Genomic DNA, 26,062 nt, shown 5'->3' with positions numbered 1-26,062 from the left:
AGCCTGAGTTTGGCTGATATTTCCTGGTGATCAGTCAGGTTATGCACACCACTCAGCAATGATGCTCAGTTCTTGGTACTTCACTTCAGGAGGCACATGTCGATGAGCCCCATTGGGCGGAGAATTCTAACATGAACATTCCTGACTTACTGGCTGGTTTTGTCGGCCACTTTGTTGCCACACTCAGAATTCCACATATTCCAGCTTTTGTACTGACTACACTGAAGGTCCTTTCCCTCCCATTCCCTTAATGCAACAAGCTGTTGATCATCATCAGAGGACTAATTCTAGGGACTTATCTAGTAGAACCAGATCTATTTCTACTCATTTAATTTGGGTGGAAACTTCCTGCAAATATGCTTGGCCCTCCATGCACTATTCCTGGTACCCACAGCCCTGCTCAAAGTTCAGAAGATTACCCAAAATTAGTTTGCTTGAAAAACCTCAGGCTTCCAATGATTGTTCCCGAATAGCATTCAAAATGGGATTTTATTTATTTTTAAAGCTTATTTATTTATTTATTTATTTATTTATTTATTTTTGAAAGAGAGAGCACATGCCTGTGAGTGAGGAAGAGGCAGAAAGAGAGGGAGACAGAGACTCCCAAGCAGGCTCTGGGCTGTTAGTGCAGCATCCAATGTGGGACTTGACACCATGAACTCGGATCGTGACCTGAGCTGAAATCAAGAGTTGGACGCTTAATCGACTGAGCCAGCCAGATGCCCCTCAAAATGGGATTTTAGTGTCCACCTATCATTTTTAGGGAGTGAAAAGCTACAGAACTGATCGGTTGATTTTTATTTTTTAAAGAACGTAGGTGCTTTCTGGCCAAGTGCTCTTTGTCCTAGATCTGGCAAAAACAGCCTTAATGAGCATGTGCTCACAAGTAGGCTGCGGTCTTTCCAGGCTATCCCTTGCTTTTCTTCAGACGAATTTTTCCTAATACTTTCTGTGTCCTTGGCTTTCCCAGGGGAGGAAGGGGTGCCAATGTGCTCCACTGCACTTTCTTCTGAAATTCTCAGTGACGTGAGCAGATACGTCAAGCATATGAGGCCTTCCGTGTAGGTGGGAGATGTGTTCTAGCACATCTCTGCAGAGTAACCCTCTCTTCCTTCACCAGGCTCTCCCCGAGACTAGACAGGTGACTGTGGGATGGGAGATGCTGCTGGCTTCTTTTGTGAGTCGTCGCTGGCTGTGGGTCTTCTGTGGGGGAGAGTGCCTCCCACTCAGTGTATCCTCAACAACAGACAGGCTACCATGGAGCAGGTGTCAGCAACAGGAAGTGAAACCAGAAGTAGCCAGAGCACGTGGCTAAGAGGGTGGTGACAAGAAGGGGATCTGGCTTTTGTGGTCGAGCTTGGACTCGTGATGAATGACCATTCACAGCCTCCTCCAGGAAGCTGACATGTGGGGAGTTTTATTTTTTTGTGGCAGCCAGAAGTATCATTTCATACGAGCCACATTTGACACTGCAGGCACTTGACCAGTGTTTTTGACACATGGTTTTGAAGGGGGCTATGCCTCCAGGTTCTTAAATAATGGCTAAGTGAGTTTTAAGAATGATAAATAATCTACAAGCATATTTGTATGCCACAAAGAAAAATAGAGGGGTGCCTGGGTGACTCAAGTCGGTTGGGCGTCCGACTTCGGCTCAGGTCATGATCTCGCAGTCTGAGTTCAAGCCCCATGTCGGGCTCTGTCCTGACAACTCAGAGCCTGGAGTCTGCTTCAGATTCTATGTCTCCCTCTCTCTCTGCCCCTCACCCGCTCTCACTGTGTGTGTGTCTCTCTCTCAATAAAATAAAATAAAATAAAATAAAATAAAATAAAATAAAATAAAAACATAAAAAAGAGAACAGTATTAATATTAATATCCTCATGATTATAAATATAACCCTCATTTGTAGATGTCCTTGCTTGCATGGTGCAGGTTTTGCAGGGGAGTAGTTGAGATGCTGTGTGTTTCTCTCAGCTTGAGGCTGCATTCTGCACCACTGCTAGCCCATGACGGCTCATCTCTTGAGAGCATCTTTTTTGGCATTAAAAACAATAAATGTATATAATTTACACACCATAAAGCTCACCACTTCGAAGTGTACAATGCAGTGACCTTTAGTGTGTGTGCAAGGTTGTGCCACTATCATCACTGATTCCACAGCACTTTTATCACCCCCAGAGAACCCCCATACTCATTAGCAGTCACTCCCCAGTTCCCCCAGCCCCCAAGCCCCTGGCAACCACTAATCTACTTCCTGTCACTATGGATTTACCTGTTATGGGCGTTTCATATACACAGAGCATACAATAAGTGGCCTCGTGTGTCTGGCTTCCTTCACTTGCACGGTATTTTCGAGGTTCGTCCGCATTGCAGCATGTATTAGTGCTTCATTATTATCCCTTTTAGTTGCCGGATAATATTCTATTGTATGGACATGTGACATCTTGCTTGTCCATTCATCAGCTGATGGACATTTGGGTGATTTCCGGCTTTTGACCATTAAGAACAATGATGCTATGGGGTGCCTGGGTGGCTCAGTTGGTTAAGTGTCCGACTTTGGCTCAGATCATGATCTCACAGTTCACGGGTTCGAGCCCTGTGCCAACTTTGTGCTGACAAGCTCAGAGCCTGCTTCGGATTCTGTGTCTCCCTCTCTCTCTGTCCCCACCTCACTCACACTCTCTCTTTCTCTCAAAAATAAACATTAAAAGATAAAAATAAAAAAGAACAATGTTGCTATGAAGATTTGTGCAGACGTTTTACTAGGGACATGTTTTCATTTCTCTTGATATATATCTAAAAACAGAATTCTGCAGTCCCAGGGTAATTCACATTTAATTTTCTGAGGAACTATAAAGTCATTTTTCACAGCGGCAGCATCATTCCTGCCAGCAAAGTATGAGAGTTATTTTTTCCACATGCTTGCCAAATGTTGTTACTGTCTTTTGTGTGAGTGTGTCTACCCTCCTAGTGGGTTGAAGTGAGGCTTATTGTGGTTGTGAGCATTTTCTACACAATATTCTCACACACATTAGAACTGTGGTTTGCACACAGGAGTTCCCCTAGCCCATGGTTTATTGGAGAACCTTAGCCATTCTGTCATTTAACCAAGATCTGCTAGCATCCGCCGTGTGCCAAGAACTTCTCAGAAGTGCTGAGAACATGACACAGAGAGAGCAAGGTACATCCGCCTGGCTGTCATGGAATTTACATTCAGTAAATTCTGAGGAAAAGGATAAATATGTGTACGTGCATGGTGTATTAGGGTTCTCCAGAGAAAGAGATTTATATAGAGAGACAGCTTTACTTTAAGGAATGGCCCACACAGTTGTGAAGGCTTGGTGAGTCCAAAATCTGATGGGAAAAGCCAGCAGGCTGGTCACTCAAGGAAGAACCACAGTTTGAGTTCAAAAGCAGTCTTCTGTAGAACCAGAAGAGCTGATCTCGTAAGTGAAGTCTAAATGCTATCTGCTAGCAGAATTCTCTCTTGCTCAAGGGAAGTCAGTTTTTTGTTCTATTTAGGCCTTTAACAGATTGGATGAGGCCCGCCCACATTAGGGAGGGCAAGGTGCTTTACTCAAAGCCTACTAACTTAAACGTAAATCTCATTCAAAAACACCCTCACAAGAACATCCAGAATAGCATTTGTCCACATCTGGGGACGGTGGCCTAGCCATTAACTGTCACAGAGGGTATCCACAGTAGATAGGTGATTGGGGAAGACTATCTGGGCAGGTGATATTTAAACTGAGGTCTAAAGGAGGAGAAAAAATCAAGTGTGCAGTGAGAAGAACATTCCAGGGAGACGATACTGGCCTCAGCGTCACCTTCTGTAAAGTGTGATATGTCTTCCATCACCTGCCATCAAAGTCAGTAAATAAGAAAAAAAAAAAAAAAAGGAATAATGGCTGGAACCAAGGTTGTGGCATCATATGCCAAAGCTACTTCTAGTCCAAAGCTAGTCAGCTAGTTTCTGAAATAGGGAATTTTGTCCACTTCCCAAGTTGGACACCAAAGCAGGTTTCTAAGGAAAGCAATGGAAAAAAAAGACACACAGCAAAAGTTCCAGAGAAGAGGACTGAGACCTTGAGTATTCACTTAATCATCTCCTTGGCAGTCTATAATTACAAATTATATGAGATATGTAAGGACCCAACCTATTTAAAAAAAATTTTTTTTAATGTTTATTTATTTCTGAGACAGAGAGAGACAGAGCACGAGCAGGGGAGGGGCAGAGAGAGGGGGAGACAGAATCCGAAGCAGGCTCCAGGCTCTGAGCTGTCAGCACAGAGCCCAACGCGGGGCTCAAACTCACAAACTGTGAGATCATGACCTGAGCCGAAGTCGGTCGCTCAACCGAGTGAGTCACCCAGGCGCCCCCTGACCTATTTTTAAAAAGGTAGAGCCTATTCTCAGAGTGAGGAGTCCCCAGATCCAGACCCTTCCTTCACAAGAGAGGACAAGCCTGCTCACCCTAACCTTTGCTGCCACCTCCGTGATTCCCAGAGCCTCTGGCTTGGGACATCCCTGCCCATGGATTGGCCTTACTCCATTTTATCGGGGTGTCGAGTTCAGGGAAACACAAGACCAAACCAACCCCTACCAACACATTTCTCCTGCACCACGCAGTTCGGACTTGAATGTGAATGGTTCTTTCTGCCATGTGGTGGTGACCAGGTGCCAGGGCTTGCTGGCTTCTTCTCAGCGAACTCTCTAGGCTGTAGGCAGGGTGTGACAGTCTCTCCTGGCCCGACTTTGTATTTTGTAGGCTTCAGGTTTCCTTCTTTCTCAGGGAAGGGCTGACTGGCTTCCACACCAGCAAATGTGGGCTAATTACTTGCCTTTGGTATGTTTATGTAGCAAAAATGTGTGTCTTTTTTCTTTGGTTTCCTGCTCTAGGGTCTCTCATTCTGTATTCCTGTTAAGGAAGACACAGAACATCTCTCTGCAAGGGAAGTATAAAATGCTCTGCATTGTTTTCCCCTGGTCAGAGTGGACTCCTTTTGTGCTCTCCTCTGTGGAAGAACTAAGGCTCTGTGTCTCCTTTTTCCTCAGGCTAGGAGTTGACTATTTGATTCCATTAACTCAACTTTTTTTTTTTATATGTAAATTTATTCACCAGCCAGATTGTAACAGCTTCAGAAACTGACCCTAAAGCCAGAGAAGCATGTGTAGTTTGAAAACACTTGTGTGAATAATTTAAATTCTGGCAAAAAATGTAGGTATGCAAGTGGAGAATAGGGAATACATTCTCTGGTTGAATGTTAACTCCTTCTAAGGATAACATAAAGCCAAACAGGTGGTCATAGGACCTCTTCTACCTTTCCTGAAATAATAATAGTAATAGCTAACTTACTTTGCGCCAGCCACTGTTCTCACACTCTGTGAAGACCGACCCATCCAATCTTCACACAGCCTCGGGAGACATACTATCATCCCTACCTTTAGGTGAGAAAATAGAGCCAGAAAAGCTTGAACCACCTCCCCACCCCACCCCTACCCCTCTGAGTCCACTACACAAATTTTAAATGTAAGTGTCACAATATTATCGAGTTTACCCTCCCAAGTCAGGAAACAGACTTCAGAGAGTCCCTGCTACCTTTGTGATGGTGGCCCAGAAGGAGGGCTTCCCACGCCTGCTCCAGCCAATGGCCAGGCCCTAAGGCAGGAGGCCTGTTGCCACTCGGTCCCTTTTCTGTATCAGAATGCAGGTAGAGCACTGAGGCACATGGACCCACCCTCTCTCATCAGCAGCAAGCAGATCTTCTTACTTAAGGGAGTGCCTACAGGAGAGCGTCTCCAACTGTTATGGCAGAAGATCACCTGGGCTGCAGCTACCATGCAGGCACTGACTCAGGGGCAGGGTCCAGGTGATGCTTCTGCTGCTGGCCCATGAGACTAAGAAGCAAGGGCCCAGGACACCTGACTCTTGATTGCACTTGTTAACGGCAGGTTTCAGCTGGAACTTTTCTAACAAGTTAATCCTTCTGTATTTGAACACGTAGTTGACTTAGTCCCCACTCACTATCTCTGTTTTTGTTCACTGGGGTAGATGTTCTCCATTTCAGGGAGTGTTATAGGCCAAATTGTGCCCCCCCAACCCCATCCTATGTTGAAGCTCTAACCCTCAGGACCTCAGAATGTGATGTATTTGGAGAAAGGACCTTTGAAGAGATGATTAAGTTACAACAAGGCCAGAAGAGTGGACCCTAATCCAGTTGGACTGTTGTCCCTATGAAGGAGGAGATTTGGACACACACAGACAGCTGGGGAGGCACCTCACAGAAGAAAGAGGTGTCATGTGAAGATATAGTGAGAAGGTGAGAGGCCTCAGAAGAAACCAAGCCTGCTGACTTTTTGATCTTAGACTTCCAACTTCTGGAACTCTGAGAAAATAAATTTCTGTAGCTTAACCCTCCCCATATGTGGTATTTTGCTGTAGCAGCCCAAGAAAACTAGCGTAGAGGGTACCCATTATCTGAAACCTTTCTCATGAAACCTCCCACCATTGGGTGACTTTGCTGGGGGCCAGGGCTCCACCTTTCACCAGGCAAGCTGGAAAGACCAGTGGTTGTTTTTCCTGGCCCTGAACAGGCTCCAAAGCGGTGTGTGGCCCATTGTGGGCTCTTCCAAGGACTTCAGATTTGGCGTGAGGTGTGAAAACAAGCAAGGGCTCCTCAGAATCTTCTCTAGTGGCAGTAGTGGCTGTCTTTGTCCCGGGGCTCCACGGACGTGCTGGCAGTGGAGAAGGCCCGTGTCCAGCAGTGATGAGGCCACGGCTGGGGTGCCAGGGCAGTGCTGGCTGTGCAGGGCAGTGCGGTCCCAGAAGCAGCATCCCACCCAGGCTGTCCCGAGGCATGACACTGGCAGGGTCAGTGGCCTGATTCACTTCGTTCTTTGCCTTCTTCCAAACCTGGTTCTCTAGTCTTCCAGGCATTCCCTGTGCCCACACCCCCAGCTGTCCCCCCACTGGGGACAGTGGCTTTCTGACAGATTCCTTTCCTGCCCAGCTTGCTAAAGCTGGTTTTCACTCTTTGCAACCAAGATGTTTAACTAGTATAGTCACAATGATTTTGAGTGATTGACCTGGTTTTCTGGCTTAAATACTCTTCATCTGGATTTTTTTTTCTTTTTTTACTCACCTATGCTTCATCGCTTTCCCATCAGAAGCAGAGTGATGAGGTTTTCTCTGTTTCTCGTCCTATTATATCCAAGCAGAATGTGGGGCTGTGGGCTGCTCTGGTCCTCACAGGCCACCTGAGAGCAATACGTTCTTCATTCCAGCCAGGATATGGGGAGGTGTGCTTAGATGCCAAGTGCACATCCTAATCTTCAGCCCTAAATCAGGTATCCCATGTCATGCCTTATAGCAATGGGTTATAGCAAAATGAACAGACAAACAGCAGTTTAGGCAAGCATCTCCAGAGCACAGCATGGCAGAAGGCTAAGGTATGGTGGTGTCTCAGACCAGGGTTAGAGCAATGGTGATGGTGAGCTATATTTCAGATGCACAGCCAACAAGATTTGCTGCTGAACTGTATGTGTATTTCAGCTTAGTTAGGATTAGGGTCTGCTGCATCCAAAATAATAGGACAGAAGTTTATTTTTCTCTGAAATCAAAGTCTGCATAGGAAATCCAGGGCCAGTGCACCACACACTGTGCCTGTTACCAAGGAAAGGAAGCCTTCCTTCTCTCCAATCTCTCCCTTTTAGAATGGAAATGTACATCCTGTGCCTGTCCCATTACTGTATTTTGGAAACACATAACTTCCCTGGTTTTACAGGTTTGTAATGGAGAGGAATTTTGTCTCAGAACAGATCATACCTTGGGTCTCACTTATGCCTGATTTAGATGCCGTTTAGAACAGACTGTGGATTTGGAGTCGGTGCTGAAATGCATTAAGACTTTTGGGGCTGTTAGGATGGGAATAATGTATTTTGATTGTGAGAAAGACATAAATTTGGGGGCCCAAAGGGTGGAGTCATTTGGACTGAACTGTGTTCTTCCCAGATTCACATGGCAAAGCTCTATTTGGAGGCTGTATGACTGTATTTGGAAACAAGACTTCTAAAGAGGTAATTATGGTTAAATGGGGTCATAAGTGTGGAGCTCTAATACAATAAGACTGGTGCACTTAGAAAAGAGGAGACACCAGGGAATACATGTGCACATGCAGAGAAAAAGGGCCGCATGAAGACACGCAGCAAGAAGGGGACCGTCTGCAAGCCACAGAGAGGCCTCAGGAGAAACCAATCTGCTAATTCCTTGATCTTGGAATTCTAGCCTTCAGTGTTGTGAGAGAATTAATGTTGTTTAAGCCTCCTGGTCTGTGTTATGGCAGCCTATCAAACTAATACAGGCTTTGCTTCTTAACTCCAAATCCATTCTTCATTGTGTTGTTTTGGCACTGGAGCTGGAATCTGTAAACGTTTTTCCTTTGCTGGTTGTCATGATGTTAGCTTTGTCAGTAGATGGTACTATATGGATATGGCAGGAAGAAGGAGATTCTCTTCTTGGTTATGGTTCTCTTTCTCTTCCACTTGCTCCCATGAGGTGACTTCCAATGGCATGCATATGGGGCATCCCATGGCCATCACTGTCCAGCTTTGGCCCATTTTCCCACCCACCACCTTTAGTCCACTGACTGTGAATTTCCTCTAAGGTAACTGGCCTAAGGGAACCCAGCAAACTTCTCCACCTCTGGTGGGCTGCAGCCATGCCCTTTTCAACAAGTTTTGAACCTTTTCCCCCTTCAAATTTGTTTCTTCTTTGCCTACTCTTTCTCAGCTCTCAGGTATCCTTTAGAGTTTTCTTTTATCCCCTTTTAGTACCCAATCCCCTATAAACAGTAATTCTTTATATTAAACTTTGCCTGTTTAAGTTCTACTTCCAGACTAGACCCTGAATGATAGACATACTAACAGCTCACTATTAGGGCATCTTGGGGTGTGACCCTCATCCTCGTGGTCCAAGGCAGCCTCTGCATTCAAGATGTCAAGATAGAGAAAGTGATAAGGGAGAGACAAAAAGTGGTCCTTTGGTACTTCCACTGACATCCAATTGTCCAGAACCAAGTCATAGGGCCACAACTAGGTACAAGGAAAGCTGAGAAATGCCATCTTTATTCTGGGGGCACATGTGCCTGGTAAAAGTTCTCTTACTATGGAAGAGCAGAAAACACTGGAACCAAAGAGCAGTCCCTACTACATGAATTAGAAGCAAAATCAAGAAATCAAGGATAACTGCCAGATTTCTGACTGAGCAAAATATAGATGGTAGTGCCACTTATTAGGGTGGGTAAAGCTGGAAGTTGAGAAGGCTTGGGGCCAGGGGTGGATAGAGAAAGAATCAAAGATGTTGTTTTGTCACACCAACGTTGACGTTCTCATTAGAAATTTAAGTTAAACCATTGACTACAGAAAACTGGAACTCAGGGGAGTCATAAACATATAGATGACATTCAAAGGTCTATGGTTGGATGAGATTGTCTAGGGAAGTGGAATAAAAAGAGAAGAGAACAGGGGACACAGCCTGAGACTCAAACATTTAGAGGTCAGGTAGAGAAGGGAAGCCAGTAAAGGAAGCTAAAAGGAAGGAGCCATTGATATTTGATGATATCAAGGATAGTTAATTTTTTTAGGTGTGACAATGATGGAGTGGTTATGTTTTTTATAAAAAGAGTCCTTATTTAGAAAAACATACAGAGGGGCGCCTGGGTGGCGCAGTCGGTTAGGCGTCCAACTTCAGCCAGGTCACGATCTCGCAGCCCGTGAGTTCGAGCCCCGCGTCGGGCTCTGTGCTGACAGCTCAGAGCCTGGAGCCTGTTTCGGATTCTGTGTCTCCCTCTCTCTCTGCCCCTCCCCCGTTCATGCTCTGTCTCTCTCTGTCCCAAAAATAAGTAAACGTTGAAAAAAAAAAATTAAAAAAAAAAAAAAAAGAAAAACATACAGAAATATTTACAGATGAAATAATATGTCTGGGCCTTGCAAATAATTTGGGAGCAGGAAGTACGTAGGAGATAAATGAAACCAGACTGGTCATGAATTGACACTGAGTGATAAGAGCATGGGAATTCATTATATTATCCTGTTGACTTTTGGACATATTTAAAACTTTCCATATTAGAAAAGAAAAAAAAAAAAAAGGAATGGCCACTCAAGTAGGACGACAACCAAGATATTGTGGTGTCAAGAAACCTAGGAAAAAACATGCTTCATGAAAATAGTGGGCAATGGCCAGTGCTTCTGAGGACAGAGAAGATGTTGGCAGAGAGCTGACCCCTCTAGCTGACAAAATAGCTGTCGCTGGGATTCCCATTAAGAATCATTCAGTGGGTGGGGCTCCTGGGTGGCTCAGTCAGTTAAACATCCAACTCTTTTTTTTTTTAATTTTTAAAAATCTTTTCATTTATTTTTGAGAGAGAGAGAGAGAGAGAGACAGAGTGCAATTGGGGGAGGAATAGAGAGAGAGGGAGACACAGAATCTGAAGCTGTCAGCACAGAGCCTGATGCAGGGCTCGAACCCATGAACCACAAGATCATGACCTGAGCCAAAGTTGGATTTTCCACCGACTGAGCCACCCACGTGCCCCAAACGTCCAACTCTTGATTTCAACTCAGGTCATGATCTCATGATACATGAGTTCGAGTCCCACATGGGGCCCCACCCTGGCAGCATGAAGCCTGCTTGGGATTCTCTCTCTCTCTGCCCCTCCCCCACTCACTCTCACTCTCTTTCTAAAATAAATAAACTTAAAAACAAAGAGTCATTCAGTGGGTTGATGAAGACGAGAGCCTGGCTGGGAGGAGAAGTTGTGTAGAAAATGGAGGATGAGGGAATAGAATGAAAAAGACAATTTCTTTGCTCTAAAGGAAAACAAAGAAATGGAAAAATAGCTAGAGGGGCATGGAACTGAGGAATCTATTTAAATGGGTCATATTGAGGCAAATCAATATGTTATTGGAATGATCCAGTGAGGAAGAAATTTATGCCATAGGAGGCAAGAGCTTGAGTAGGGACAGGTGATTGGCTGGAGAGCACAAGAGGGGGTCTGGCTTTGGAGAAGAGCAGGTTGAGAAGGCAAACTATCAGCTGTGGGTTTTCACACAGGTTCTGATTCAGTGGTGGGAAGATGAGGTAGTTCTCATCTAATTGTATGTATTTTCTCAGTGAAGTATAAAATGAGGTCGCAAGCTGAAAGTGAAGAAAAAAGTTTCCTGTAGGTTTGAGGAGGGAGGAGAAGTTGCCACAAAGTCTCCTTGAGAAGAGGGGACTTGATTTACCAGGGAAATGTGGCCATTTAAAAGCTATCTTATACATTTTTTAAGAAAAAAAAAAACATGCAGCAGGATTGTTTGATTTTCTTCTCCCAGTTTCTGCTGCTGCAATGCAGCCATGTAGCAGGCAGACAGTTGGGTTTAATGAGGGTTGGGGTTTTGCCAGGTTAATTAAATGGCGGGAGAGATAGGAGGCCCAGGGTGTTTGTAGCAGTGAGGCTGATGTGCTGGACCATGGGCTCTGAGTCCAGGGAAGTGTATGGTGCGTGTATGCATGCATGCGTGAGTGCATGCACACGTGTCCTGGGGATTAGAGAGCCATGTGGTTTTGAAGCGTAGCTGGAGTGGGGAAACTCAAATGAGTGAATCAGGAGGTGAAGAGGTGGTGGCCAAGAATGGGCAGGGTGTTGAAATAGAGAATTTGGAGATGGTGTGCTTAACGGTGAAGACAGAGTCAAGGCTATGCCAGAGGGGGCAGATGGTGGAGGTGGGGTGGAGAAAGTGGCCACTGGAGTTAGAGGCCAAGAAACCAGAGGCTAGAGTTCTCCTCTCCTTTCCCATTAGACATCAAGCACAGGCTTTGTGTCTCATTGGTCCATGGTAATTGTTGACTAAATGTTGGGCATGAGGCCAGGTACAAGTGAACAAGGAGCAGGATGGAGGGAGGGGAAGTAAGAGAGGTAAGAGTAGTCTCTACATGATCACCTATCCCCTTGGTTCTGCCTAGAATGCTGCCATTTATAGGTGTTTAATATATTCTAATGGAGTAATCTGAGGTCCATGGGAAGACATATTTGACTCAGTTCAATCTGAGCAATGTTTATCGAGAACCTTATATCTTTAGAATGGCAGACTCTGTGCTGAGAGTACCTAGGAAAGGTTATAATCAAGTTGGAGAGAAGGCATAAACCATTCGTTAAACTGCCAGGCAGTTTCTGCTAAGTGCCAAACAGTGAATGAATACATTGCTTTGCCTCCTCTTTTCAGAGAAGGGAATTTCTTAAGAGGTCTGTTTGAAATTGTAGGGTCGCAGGAAAGCCTGCTGTAATACATTGTGGAGCTGAGACTGAAAGGGCCCCCAAACAGACAACTTGCAAATAGATACATGCTTTGTTTGGTAGTTTTCACCTTTCCTCAAATGCCATCAATCTTTATTCCCGAAACAGAACTGTTACAAATGAAGTCTTTCCCCTTGTGTATAATCCTACTGATTCCTCATAAAATTGTCGTATTTCCCTCTATAGTAGGGTTTTCCAGAGAAACAGAACCAATAGGATACACAAAGGCATGCACGTACACAAATTTATTTTAAGCAATTGGCTCCTGCAAATGAACCCCATGGGACAGACTGGTAGGCTAGAAATCCTGTTAAGCAGTGATGATGTCTGAAGTCCAAATTCCACAGGGCAGCAGGCCAGAAATTCAGGCAGGGTTTCTATTTTGCAGTTTTGACGATTTCTTCTGCTTTGGGAAACCTTAGTTTTTCTCTTAAGGCCTTCATCTGACTGGATGAGGCCAACCTACATGACAGAGAACGCTGTGCTTTACTGAAAGTCTACTGATTTAGGTGTAAATCTCATCTAAAAAATACTTTACAGCAATCTCTAGATTGGTGTTTGACCAAACCACCATAGCCTAGTCAAGGTGACACATAAAATTGACCATCGCACTGGCCTAGAAGATAATCAACACTAAAGGAATTTAATTCATCTGGTTTTTTCTTTGGAATGTTTATAGTCTATCAAATATATAATTTTTGTGAAAGTCTTATCCGAGCTATTATTCTTTCAGCTTCTTGCTAATAGGTACTATTTTCCATTCCTCTTTCCATCATTTCCCCAAACTTAGCCACTATTGTATACTGGTGTATTATCAGGTCCTGTGCTGAGTGCTTCACATGCATTAACTTAGCTATTCTGCAGAACAATCCCCATTGGACTGCTACATCATTGTTATCATCTCACAGGGAGCAAAGAGGCTCAGAGAGGGTAAGTTACATGCACACACACACACACACACACAGCTGGAAGTAGTGAGGCAGAGTGGAGCTAAGGCTGGCTATTGTTCCCTGCAGAGTACCTGGTGTTTCTCCAAGATTCCCTCTGCCATGAAGGCCCTGCTTTCCATCTGGGGCAGCCACTTCTCTCCAGAGCCAGCTCCTGCCCCACAGCCTCTGAGAGGCCATTTCTGCTGTGCTCTTCCTTAGGAAGAAGAGCTGATGGGAGCCAGCTGATGGGAGCCAGATGAGGGGGTCTCTACTTCACCAGGACATCAGGGGGAACACCAGGGAGTTCCCATGGCAGGGAACTGATGAAGCTACATCTTATCCTAATCTTCAAAGCCAGAATGGCTGTCATTCACACAGAACTACCTATAGTAGAGGGGCATCTGGGTGGCTCAGTCGGTTAAGTGTCTGACCTTGGCTCAGGTCGTGATCTCACAGTTCGTGAGTTCAAACCCCACTTCGGGCTCTGTGCTGACAGCTCAGAGCCTGAAGCCTGGTTTGGATTTTGTGTCTCCCTCTGCAACCCCACCCCATCTTGTGCTCTCTCTTTTTATGTTTCAAAAATAAATAAATAAACTTATTTTTTAAAAAAGAGGTACCTGTAGTGTTCGCTGAGCCCTAGGACTGGCCCCCACTGGCACAAGTACTCAGAAATGTTTGTTTTCTGGCAGTGACCCTCTTGAGGGCAGGACCCACATCTTAGGTGTTATTGTATATCTTCATCCTATGTGGACTGACACAGCTCTGCTTAATGTTTTTGTTTGTTTGTTTTTTAGCAACAATGTATTTTTTAATTTTATTTTTTATTTTTTAAAATTTACATCCAAATTAGTTAGCATATAGTGCAACAATGATTTCAGGAGTAGATTCCTTAATGCCCCTTACCCATTCAGCCCATCCCTCCTCCCACAACCCCTCCAGTAACCCACTGTTCGTTTTCCATATTTAAGTCTCTTATGTTTTGTCCCTCTCCCTGTGTTTATATTATTTATGCTTCCCTTCCCTTATGTTCATCTGTTTTGTCTCTTGAAGTCCTCATATGAATGAAGTCATATGATTTTTGTCTTTCTCTGACTGACAAATTTCACTTAGCATAATACCCTCCAATTTCATCCATGTAGTTGCAAATGGCAAGATTTCATTCTTTTTGATTGCTGAGTAATACTCCATTGTGTGTGTGTGTGTGTGTGTGTGTGTGTGTGTGTGTGTGTGTATATATATATATATATATATATATATATATATATATATATATCACATCTTCTTTATCCATTCATCCCTCAATGGACATTTGGTCTCTTTCCATACTTTGGCTATTGTTGATAGTGCTGCTATAAACATGGGGGTGCATGTGTCTCTTCGAAACAGCACACCTGTAGCCCCTGGATAAATGCCTAGTAGTGCAATTGCTGGGTCGTAGAGTAGTTCTATTTTAGTTTTTTGAGGAACATTCATACTGTTTTCCAGAGTGGCTGCACCAGCTTGCATTCCCAACTCTGCTTAATGTTTGTTGGACAAATGGATTAAAAAAAAAAAAAGAATAAATAAAGATGTATTTTTTGAAGTTGGCAAGATTATTTCATTTCTTTCTTCATCCATACACATATATTTACTAAGTATCTACTATGTGTCAGTGGCCGTATAGACAGTGGTGCTACAAAGACATGTGAGATTTTTCTAATTCTGGCCCATAGGAGAAATTCATTTATTCTTTTCTACTCTTCTATACAGAGAGGAAAAACAACAGCCATACAGCAAGCTGGTTCCTTAATGTATCCTACTAGGTTTCCTGGGGTTTCATCCTTCCAGGCTCCTAATTACCTAACATGTTCAAAACAGAAGAGTCTTTTTATGTACGCCAGGGGAAGGAATTTATAAACACTGACATTCCTGGAGTGTGGAAAATTCAGATGTCAGAATGCCTTCTTCACTGCATGTTTCCCATCTGTTTGTTTTTCTACAGCATCTACTCCTTTGCCAAACCCACCTCCCTCTACTCCACCAGGACAGAGCCCAGGTTAGACTGCCAGCCAAAGCTCCTTTCCTCCTGGGGCATCTTTCCCTCCCCACTGGAGCAGAAAGTAGTGCCAATTGGGCCCTGGGAAGTCATCAACAGGAGTCTCATGGCTCATCTGTGAAACGCAAAGTGAATTGGTTCTTCTGGACAGTTCCTAAGTGGCTTGGTGCATGTGACCTCCCTAATGACTCAGATGTCCTGGGCTAAGTGGAATTCTGAGGTCTCCAGCTATTAAAGCAATTGTAAAGTACTCTTTAGATACTTGGATGCATGATGCATTTTGTGTTACTGTTTTCTTGGGCCATCAGCTTGTGCTCATTCTACTGAGCATGCCCAATTGAAGAAGAACATTCTGCCCCCATTTTCAGGGCTGTTGAAATGGAGAGAAGCCTGAGAAACTAAGAAAACTACAGTGCCAAATAAATGGGAGTGCCGTGGAAAAGCTCAGTAATACTACGAAGAGTCCATCATTTCTGTTGGTAAGTAGAAATCACTTAATATGGATAGATGGGTTTATCATGTCAAAGGGATCTATGGTTTGTATCCCAGACATTGCTAATGGTCGGAGGATGCATAATTACTCAGCATCTCTGAAATGTGCCCACCTCATTATTTAGGCTATGTGTCATCTGACAATATCTCAAAGGGTCATTGCAATGTACATGATATATGTGTGTGGCAGTGCCTGCATGGGCTGGGCCCATGGAGGATGCCTAGTGGCTGATTGTGGGAGCATCTGAGTGTGATCAACACATGCCCCTCATAGAGTAAAGAGCTCATCAGAGAAGCCCATCCATCAGCTCACATGGCTGGGGTGGAGTAGTTGCCAGAGTCCAATCGGGAACACAGAGCCCACTCTGAGTATTTACAACAGGGAAGGTTTATGCTGTGATGGAGGAGCTGACTGAGAGAGGCATGAGGTAACACAGAGATGACCTACAATGGGAGGTGATTACCATGGTGGTTGCAGGGACAAAGGGAGGACATGGCCTTCCCCAAGCCCAGGGGTCTCCTTGCAGGATCTGGGGCCATGGTGGGTCAGAAAGGCAGGAACTGGAGCCACAGAGGAGACATAGCTGCCATCAGAAGGAAGGGAGAATGAGAAGAAATACCCTGCCTCTTCACTGCCTTCTTCCACACTCCAAATCCAGCCAGAAGCTGGGCTGACCTGGGGGTCTGAGATATGCATCCTTTAGGGATGAACCTGCCACCCCACCCCAGAGAGAGCAGAGGAGAAGTGGGGTGGTGGTGAGGAGCAGAACTTGCTTGGGTAAGCAAGCCCAAGCCCCAGGCTGCCAGGTGGGCCTCAGATCCTGCCTCACTGGTAAAGGAACCAGATGAATGGTCTTGCTCGGAGGTCTTCATCTGGGGTGACAGTCCATTTCCAACTATCTCCCCCTGTCTTGTCCTTGTCCCCAGCCTCCCCATCTCTATTTCCCAAATGTCCCTGAGGTTTTCTGCTCAAGATGGGTCATCCTTCTGTGTACAGATGTGAAAGGAGGAGGCACAGGCCTTCAGCCTGTTGCCATTGTGATTGCTGTTTAAATGCCTGGGCACAAGCAGTGCCTGGGCTGACCAAGCACAGAGGGAAATCAGGGTAACACCACCACTTCTGCCGCTCTGCCTGGAACTAGGTGGAAATTGCTCACAGGGTCTCTCAGGGAGCCCCAGGTGCTCTGGCACAGAGCCTGGCCATGAGCTGGGAGATCAGGAGAGTCCCCTGCCCCTTACCCCCTACGTTAATTCTTAAAGCTCCAGCTTCAAACTCAGACTTGACCCAGGGAAAGCTGAGAACAGGACATTCCTTAGGGTTTTCTGGTAGCTCATTTGCTATTTTTCTCAAGAGTCCTTTTCCATCATCTGCCATGTTAAACTTCATGTTTATAAATTCTCCCCTTACCATCAAGTGATGGCTCAGCAGGAAGGAGGTCCTAGAGGGTGTAGGTGGATTTACCCCTTGCTAGCTGGCTATGGCAGGATCCCCTCACCACACTTCCACTCCCAGTAAACCAGGCTGGCTTTGCCTTGTGTATAAACTGCTGTGTATCCACTATAAGTAAGGAATAAACATTAAAAGTGCTTAACTGTGTTTATCAAGGATTATGATTTGTAAGGAATTGAGCCACAGTGAACACAATTTACTCTGATTCAGAATAAATTCATAACATCTTAAAAAATTCACAGACTCTAGGATTAGGACCTGGACATACATTTGATGCTACCATTCAGCCCACTACACTGGCTAATTCTTTTATCTGTTTGTCTTATCACAGAATGAGCCCTCCCATGCATAAACTTTGCTGCTTTCTAAATTTCCTGAGGTTTCAAGTTTTGTTTCCATTCCTTCCCTTTGTTAATGACCTAAATAGAAACATGATTCATACTGACTTCTTCCTTGCTGTTTAATCTTGCATTATGAAAATAAACACTTTCCCTGATGCCCTTAATACTAGTTCTGACTTTTTAAGAATCCCAGGTTTGTGTTTACAAGAATATACCTGCTAGATTCAAGTCAATGTCTCTAAAAGTCTGAGTAAAACTTCTGTGACTGGTGTATCAATAAAATCAGCAAGAAATTGGCCCTGATTTTCCTTAATTCACTTTGTTATCCAGGACCAACTGAGATCTCCTTCAAAATCAGAGCTGATTCTCATCTTTCAAGGAATTCTGCAGGCCTTTAAGAGTTTTAGAGAAGTCCTTGGGGCACCTGGGTGGCTCAGTCGGTTGAGCATTTGAGTCTTGATTTTGGCTCAGGTCATGATCTCATGGTTCGTGATCTCATGGTTCGGGATTGAGCCTCATGTGGGGCTCTGTGCCTGACAGCATGGAGCCTACTTGGGCTTCTCTCTCTCTCCCTCTCTCTCCCCCTCCCCCACTCACGCTCCCCCCACCTTCAAAATAAATCAATAAACTTAAAAAGAAAATCTATGAGTTCCAGAGAAGATCTCTGTGGCCTGAAACATGCTACACATAAAACAGGCTGACATTATTCCTGTTTTTTTCTCGAGGTTGTCAGGAAAAACAAATTAGAAAAATGTGTTGATTTATTTCTCTGCTCTTTTAGGATTACATTTTTGTTTAAAGTCATGGATCCTTTCTGTTTCTACACTAAACAAATGCCTTCATTTGCCATCCTGGAAAGTTGGATTATAGTAAGATTTCATCTCTTTGTGTTATCAGGCCAAATTGTACCAAAAAAAGAGACTTTTTAGTGGATCCTTCTCAGTGAATGACTGCCTGCCTCTGGAATGCTTAGAAATTCCAGACTGTTCTAAAAATAAAAGAAAGTCTTAAGAGATTTCTCCTCTCCCTCCCTGAGGTTTACAGATTGAGAGGTAGAGGGGGAAAAGGGGAGTTTTCCCTCCTCACTCATCTTTCTAACCATCAAAAGGAATCTTATTCTGCTCCTTGAAAACCTGATAGGCAAGACTTAGTTCTGGGTGTGCAGGGTGAAATTTTTTCCACTGCTTTTATTTTAATGAGTTGGACATTAGCCAGTTTGCTGAATTTTTCGGGGAGGAGAAGGAACACCTATAATGATTGCCTGTAGACTTTGTTTCTCAAGCGTTTTTTGTTTTGTTTTGTTTTGTTTTTTCTTTTCTGAAGGTGAGAACAGTAATGTTGTGATATTTGTCCACTGTTAATTTCCACTTGGGTCAATCCAATATTAGAAACAGAGTTCCAGGAGCGCCTGGGTGGCCCAGTCGGTTAAGCGTCGGACTTCAGCCAGGTCACGATCTCGCGGTCGGTGAGTTCGAGCCCCGCATCGGGCTCTGGGCTGATGGCTCAGAGCCTGGAGCCTGTTTCCGATTCTGTGTCTCCCTCTCTCTCTGCCCCTCCCCCGTTCATGCTCTGTCTCTGTCCCAAAAATTAAAACAAAACAAAACAAAACAAAAAAACGTTGAAAAAAAGAAACAGAGTTCCAGGCCCAGCAAGAACCTCGCTCTCTGAGCAGCAGCTTTGGCTCCAGCCCCTTCTCCACAGCCCCATGAAGAGCCAGTACAGCTAACCACCCGCCGTACCCCCGGTTCTGTGGTGTGAAGGTCACGTCACCACACTGTCCTGGCCACAGTCATTGTGGGAGAGCTGTGGGACATTTGTACAGTAGTTCCAGGAGCCCCTTTCCTCGTCATCTTCATAGCGGCAGCAGCCCAGAACTTTTGAGGAAGTCACACTTTTTTATTTTTCTCCAAGTTTCAAGACTTTCGTCACTTGTGGAAACTACAGATGGGATAAGGAAGGATTTGTGGTTCTGGCTCCTATCACCTGGCCAGAGTCAAGGCTGGGAAGGGCTGGGGCAGGGGCAGAATCAGTGGTTTCCAGGGTTGTAGGAGACCTAGACCTGTCTAGACCCAGCATGTCTTTCCTGTGGTTTTTGGGCTGGCAGAGGACCCTAGTGGAGTGGGGTCAGGTGCACAGGCCCTGGGGACTGTTAGCAGCTTTTCAGACCCCTGTCCCAGGTTCTAGGCCTGGTGTGGCACCAGCTGCGTAGCCACCTGCCAGGACTGAGAGCCTTTGCACGTCTGAGCCTGCACTTCTTCGGAAGAATCACGATGATTTTTAGGGTCTGTTCCAGGTCCAGTGAACAAATTCTAAACAAGCAAAACAAACAAAGCCTTCCTTGTTTATCTTCAAAGAAGCAACTGATGTTTTCTATCCAACACAACTTACCATTTCATGCTACTGTTAGGCCCTAAAATAGTGCCTTTTATTTTGGGAGATGAATAAACAGTTCAGTTTGACCGGAGCCTGGGAAGGGAGAAAGAGAGCTACCAACAGGAAACGTGACCTGAAAGGGAGGCTGAAATGGGTCCATGAAGGCAGACTGCTCGCGGATGTGGGCATGAGGAACCACTGGCCTTGACACCATGCATCGGAGGATCCCTCTCTGGTCCTCCTCCAGTACTTCCTGTCCCAAGCGCACAGGGAGGCTGTGGAACTAACCTCCTCCAACTTCACTCTCTATAGCGTGTTTAGGATACTTGAGAATTCACCACCCAGATGTCCCCGGGGACTCCTTTGTGGCCGCCTCCTCAGATGTGTCAGAGCATACAATTTGTGGAGCTGTTCCGCCTAGCGGTGGTCAAGGGCAGCTGTTCTCAGGGGCGGGGAATGGACAAGAAAGCTGGAATATCCACAGGCCTAAGTGTGGGGCTCCTGATAACGTGTGAGGGAGCCAAGGGTGGGACAAGAACACGGGCAGCTGCCGATGTCTGTGGTGACCAGAACCCCAATGAATTAGAGATGTCTACACAACATACTACAGGAGTCCAACGATTCACAAACAAATATATGATGTTATAAGAAATAGTGGTGGTGATGAACACTGTAAAGCAAAATAAAGCAGGTTAAGGGGGTAGAGTGTGTGTGTGTGGGAGGGGCCTTTTAGAAAGGGAGGTCAAGAAAGTCATGGTGGCATTTAAGCAGAGACCCAAATGAAGTGAGGAAGTAAGGGGACAGGGGACATTCTGGCAGGTGCCTGGAATAGCAGTAGGAAAGTCCTCAGGGATAGAGATGAAGTTGCAGAGATACATAGGACAGGCTGATAGGTCAGACCGTTGTGGACTATAAGGATTTTTTTGTTTGTTTTGTTTTGTTTTGCTTTGTTTTTGACTATAAGGATGTTTATTCTGAGAATATTGGGAATGAAAAGATGTTCAGCGTCGCTCCTTATCAGGGAAATACAAATCAAAACCACACTCAGATATCACCTCATGCCAGTCAGAGTGGCCAAAATGAACAAATCAGGAGACTATAGATGCTGGAGAGGATGTGGAGAAACGGGAACCCTCTTGCACTGTTGGTGGGAATGCAAATTGGTGCAGCCGCTCTGGAAAGCAGTGTGGAGGTTCCTCAGAAAATTAAAAATAGACCTACCCTATGACCCAGCAATAGCACTGCTAAGAATTTATCCAAGGGATACAGGAGTACTGATGCATAGGGCCACTTGTACCCCAATGTTCATAGCAGCACTCTCAACAATAGCCAAATTATGGAAAGAGCCTAAATGTCCATCAACTGATGAATGGATAAAGAAATTGTGGTTTATATACACAATGGAGTACTACGTGGCAATGAGAAAAAATGAAATATGGCCTTTTGTAGCAACGTGGATGGAACTGGAGAGTGTGATGCTAAGTGAAATAAGCCATACAGAGAAAGACAGATACCATATGGTTTCACTCTTATGTGGATCCTGAGAAACTTAACAGGAACCCATGGGGGAGGGGAAGGAAAAAAAAAAAAAAGAGGTTAGAGTGGGAGAGAGCCAAAGCATAAGAGACTGTTAAAAACTGAGAACAAACTGAGGGTTGATGGGGGGTGGGAGGGAGGAGAGGGTGGGTAATGGGTATTGAGGAGGGCACCTTTTGGGATGAGCACTGGGTGTTGTATGGAAACCAATTTGTCAATAAATTTCATATATATAAAAAAAAAAGAATATTGGGAAACCATTGCAGAGTTCTGGGCAGGAGACGATGTGATTTGATTTACTCTTGAAAAACAAGGGTAGAATAACAAGGGTGGAAACAGGAAGACAACTAGGTAGGATGTTATACAGCATTCTTTTTTTTTTTTTTTGGACTTTTTCTAATTTATTTTAAAAATTACTTATTTTTAAAAATTGTGGTAAAATCTATGTAACATAAAATTGACCGTTTTTACGTTACAGTTCAGTGACATCAAGTACATTCACACTGTTATGCAATCACTATCCACCTCCAAAACTTTTCTCATCTTATAAGACCAAAAATCTATACGCATTAAACAATAACTCCTCATTTCCCCCTTCCTTCAGCCTCTGGCAACCACCCTTGTACTTTCTGTCTTTATGAATTTGACTTATTTCATTTAAGAATACGGAAGTATTTTTGTTTTTTCATTTAATGATGCAAAACACAAATGCTGATTTGACATACAGTCACAGATAACTTTTTCTCTCATATTTACAACTCAACAGATTGGTGAATCCAAAGAAACTGGTATAATCACTATATAGAGCATACTGTGTTAGTATTTCAGAGGTTTATTCCAGCCCATTTCTTCTCTGATACTCTAAAACACCTTCATTATGTTGTTTGATGAGATAGATTCACAAGAAGATGGAGGTGCCCAAGGTCAGTCCAACTTGCAGCCAGTCAGGTCTGTTATGTGGTGGCTCCCAAATGTAGAACTTTGATTGCACTGCAGAGCTGCTTGGGAGACTTGGCTAGAGCCAGCAGCTTGGAGAAGGGGCACAAATATGTAGCTGGTGCCAACTTGCCGCACCAGGCTCCTGAATTTGATTACTTTAGATACCTCATAAAAGTGCAATCACACAGTATTTGTCTTTTTGTGACTAGCTTAGTTCACTTAACATAGTATCCTCAAGGTTCATCCATGTTGTAGCATGTGTCAGAACCCTCCCCCCTTTTTTAGGCTGAATAATATTTCATTGTATGTATATATTATATTTTGCATATCCATTCATCCATCAATGGATACTTTAGTTGCTTCCACCTTTTGGTTATTGTGAATAATACTACTATGAACATGAGTGTACAAATGGCTCTTAAAATGTACCTCGTTGTGCAATAGCTGCTTTCAATCCTTTGGGGCATATACTCAGAAGTAGAATTGCCATATCATATGGAGGGTAATTCTATTTTTAATTTTTTGGGAGAAACCACACACATCCTACCAACAATGGACTAGAGTCTGTTTTCTTCACTTCCTTTTCACACTTGTTATTTTCTTTTTTCTTTTTTGGGTAACGGTCATCTTAATGGGTGTGAAGTAGCACCTCATTGTGGTTTTGAGTTGCATTTCTATCATGGTTAGTAATGTTGAATATCTTTTCATGTGCTCGTTGGCCATTTGTATATTTTCTATTTCTATATTCTTTTTTTTTTTAATTTTTTTAACGTTTATTTATTTTTGAGACAGGGAGAGACAGAGCATGAACGGAGGAGGGGCAGAGAGAGAGGGAGACACAGAATCCGAAACAGGCTCCAGGCTCTGAGCCATCAGCCCAGAGCCCGACGTGGGGCTCGAACTCACGGACCGTGAGATCATGACCTGAACTGAAGTCGGACGCTTAACTGACTGAGCCACCCAGACGCCCCTCTATATTCTTTATATTCAAGTCCTTTGCCCACTTTTAAATTGGGTTGTTAGTTTTTGTTGCTGTTGAGTTATAGTTCTATTTTTATTCTGGATATTAATCCATTATCAGATATGTGATTTGCAAATATTTTCTCCCATTTTGTGGATTGACTTATTACCCCTTGATGTGTCCTTTGATGCACAAAAGTTTTTAATTTTGATAAAGTCGAATTTGTCTATTTTTTCTTTTAAAATCTGTATTATACTCAAGAAATCATTGCAAAATCCACGAAGCTTTCCTCTATGTTTTCTTCTAAGAGTTTTACAGTTTTAGCTCCTTTGCTTAGATCTTTGAACGATTTTGAGTTAATTTTTTGTATATGGTGTTAGGTAAGGGTCCAACTTCATTCTTTCACACGTGAATATCCAATTTTCTCAGAACTACTTGTTGAAAACACTGTCGTTTCCTATAAATGGTCTTGGCACCCTTATTAAAAGTTATTAGACTCTATATGTGAGTTTGTTTCTGAGATCTCTATTCTACTTCATTAGGCTATTATCTATCTTTATGCCAAGACTATACTGTTTTTCACTACTGTAGTGCTGTAGTCAGTTTTGAAATCAGGTAGTATTGGTCCTCCAACTTTGTTCTTTTTCAAGATTGTTTTGGCTATTTGGGAGTCCTTTAGATTCCATATGAATTTTAGAATAGATTTTTCTACATCTGAGAAAAATATCATTGGGATTTTATTAGGGATTGTATTGAATCTGTAGATTGATTTGGATATTATTGATGTCTTAATAATATTAAGTCTTTTAACCCATGAACATGGGATGTCTTTCCATTTATTTATGTCTTCTTTAATTTCTTTCAGCACTGTTTTGTAGTGTTCAGTGTATAAGTCTCCTTAATTAATACCTAAATACCTTATTTATTTGTTCTCTTTTTAAAATGTTTATTTTTTTAAAGTTTATACACTTTCAGTGCAGAGCCTGATGCGGGGTTCGAACCCATGAGCCAAGGATGCTTAAGTCAGACTCTTAACCAACTGAGCCACCCAGGCACCCCTATTTATTCTTTTCAATGTTATTATAATTGGAATTGTTCTTTAATTTCCTTTTGGGTTATTCATTTTTAACATATAGAAATGCAAGCTGATTTTTGTGTGTTAACTTTGTATCCTGCAACTTTGCTGAATGTTTATTCTAACAGATTTTATTTTGTATGTAGCATCTTTAGGGTTTTTTACATATAATTTTATATTATCTGCAAACAGACATAGTTTTACTTATTTCTTTCCAATTTGGATGTCTGTTATTTCTTGTCTAATGTTACTGCAACATTCTATCCAAAAAACTATGAGAATTTTAATGGGGGCTGGGAAAGTGAGAAATGGTTGGATTGAGGACACATTTTGTTGCTAGAACAAATAGAATTGTTTGGCTTGGATATGGTTGTGGGAGAAAGAGAGGAGTTAAGAATGACTTCTAGGTTTACAGACGGAATAACTGGTTGAACCATTGTGGTGCCATTTATTAGATGGGGTAGTTGGGGGAGTATATGCTTGGGAGAGGCCATATTAAATGTGGCCATGGATGTGGACAACATACATAAAAGCAAGAGAATATGGTAGGAAGAGGTCAGAAGACAGACTTTTGGGGCAAGCTCACATTTAGAAAAGCAGTAGAAGAAAAGGAATCAGAAAGGAAGGCAATGAAGAAGCAACTGAAGGGGTAGAAAAAGAACAAGGAGAGTCAGAGAAACAAAAAGGAGAAAGTTGCAAGAAAGTGGCTTTGGTTAACTGTGCAACAAATTGGGGAAGGAAGATGAGGACTGAGCAAGGACCTTTTACATGAGTGTCATTGGTGACCTCCAACACAGTATTTGCAGTAGAATGGGGAAGGCCTCCACCCATGTGCAGATAAATCGGAAAAGCAAGTGGGTAATGGGAAATGCTCTAAACAACTCTAAAGTGCTATACCTCTAAGGCATATGAGGTGACATTGATGTTAGTGTTGTCATGGGAACAAAAACCATTTAGGAGAACCAATAGCTGCCTAATACTGGTGACTCTAACGCCTCACATTCCCCGGATCTGTTGGAAAAGATGCTAATAAAAACAGTGTTAGAGAGACAGGGCTAATCCCTAAAAGGTTTCTTCCTTTTAGAGGTAGTCCCTAGCTGAAATATTTCCCTCTTCTTCCTGAGAAGGAAGCCAGACCAACACCCACACCAAATCTTGTAAAGCACAGATACACCAGCTGACCAAAGTTCCTTATCTTCTTGCTGTGAGCTGAAACTGTTTATAAACTAAATTTGCTCTTTCACTTTTCTTCTGAACAAGCTGGATTACTTGGAGGAGGAAGGTGGGAGGAATAGAGAAGACCGAAGCAAAGCCAGCTGAAACAGAAACCTTTGGGTGAGCATTTTCATCTTTGCTTTGTTAATTCATTACTGAGAATTAGACCTTGCTTATCACTTCATAGTCGGAAGAATGACTTTTGAAAAGTATGTTAATTTTGTTCTAGTGTAAACTTTTTTCCTACCATATACATGGCAGTTTAAAAGATGTTGGGAAAGTACAGAAAAGTAGAAGGAAATAAAAACCACTACTGAGCTAGTCTCTATTGACATTTTGGGGGGTATTTCTTTTCATTCTTTTTTTGCATGTCTGCATATAGT

At 43.4% G+C, this 26,062-nt stretch overlaps 1 protein-coding gene and 1 pseudogene across 6 annotated transcripts in view; one reads left to right on the top strand and one right to left on the bottom strand.

The window, feature by feature from the left end:
- CYSLTR2 (cysteinyl leukotriene receptor 2) overlaps positions 1-26,062 on the top strand; it is a 92,806-nt gene that overhangs the window by 29,119 nt on the left and 37,625 nt on the right. For 4 of the 6 annotated variants that reach the window (XM_045052852.1, XM_045052856.1, XM_045052855.1 and 1 more), the window contains 2 exons: positions 15,666-15,776; positions 25,725-25,799. The gene's annotated coding sequence lies outside the window, so the exon portion shown is untranslated. Of the gene's footprint in view, positions 1-15,665; positions 15,777-25,445; positions 25,800-26,062 lie in introns of those variants that run through there. The other 2 variants (XM_023251419.2, XM_045052870.1) reach the window with 1 other exon arrangement.
- Positions 22,239-22,918, bottom strand: LOC101101100 (annotated as a pseudogene).

This window comes from Felis catus, chromosome A1, assembly GCF_018350175.1.
Source record: "Felis catus isolate Fca126 chromosome A1, F.catus_Fca126_mat1.0, whole genome shotgun sequence".
Taxonomy (NCBI): domain Eukaryota; kingdom Metazoa; phylum Chordata; class Mammalia; order Carnivora; family Felidae; genus Felis; species Felis catus.
This window is presented reverse-complemented; position numbering and strand designations above follow the sequence as displayed.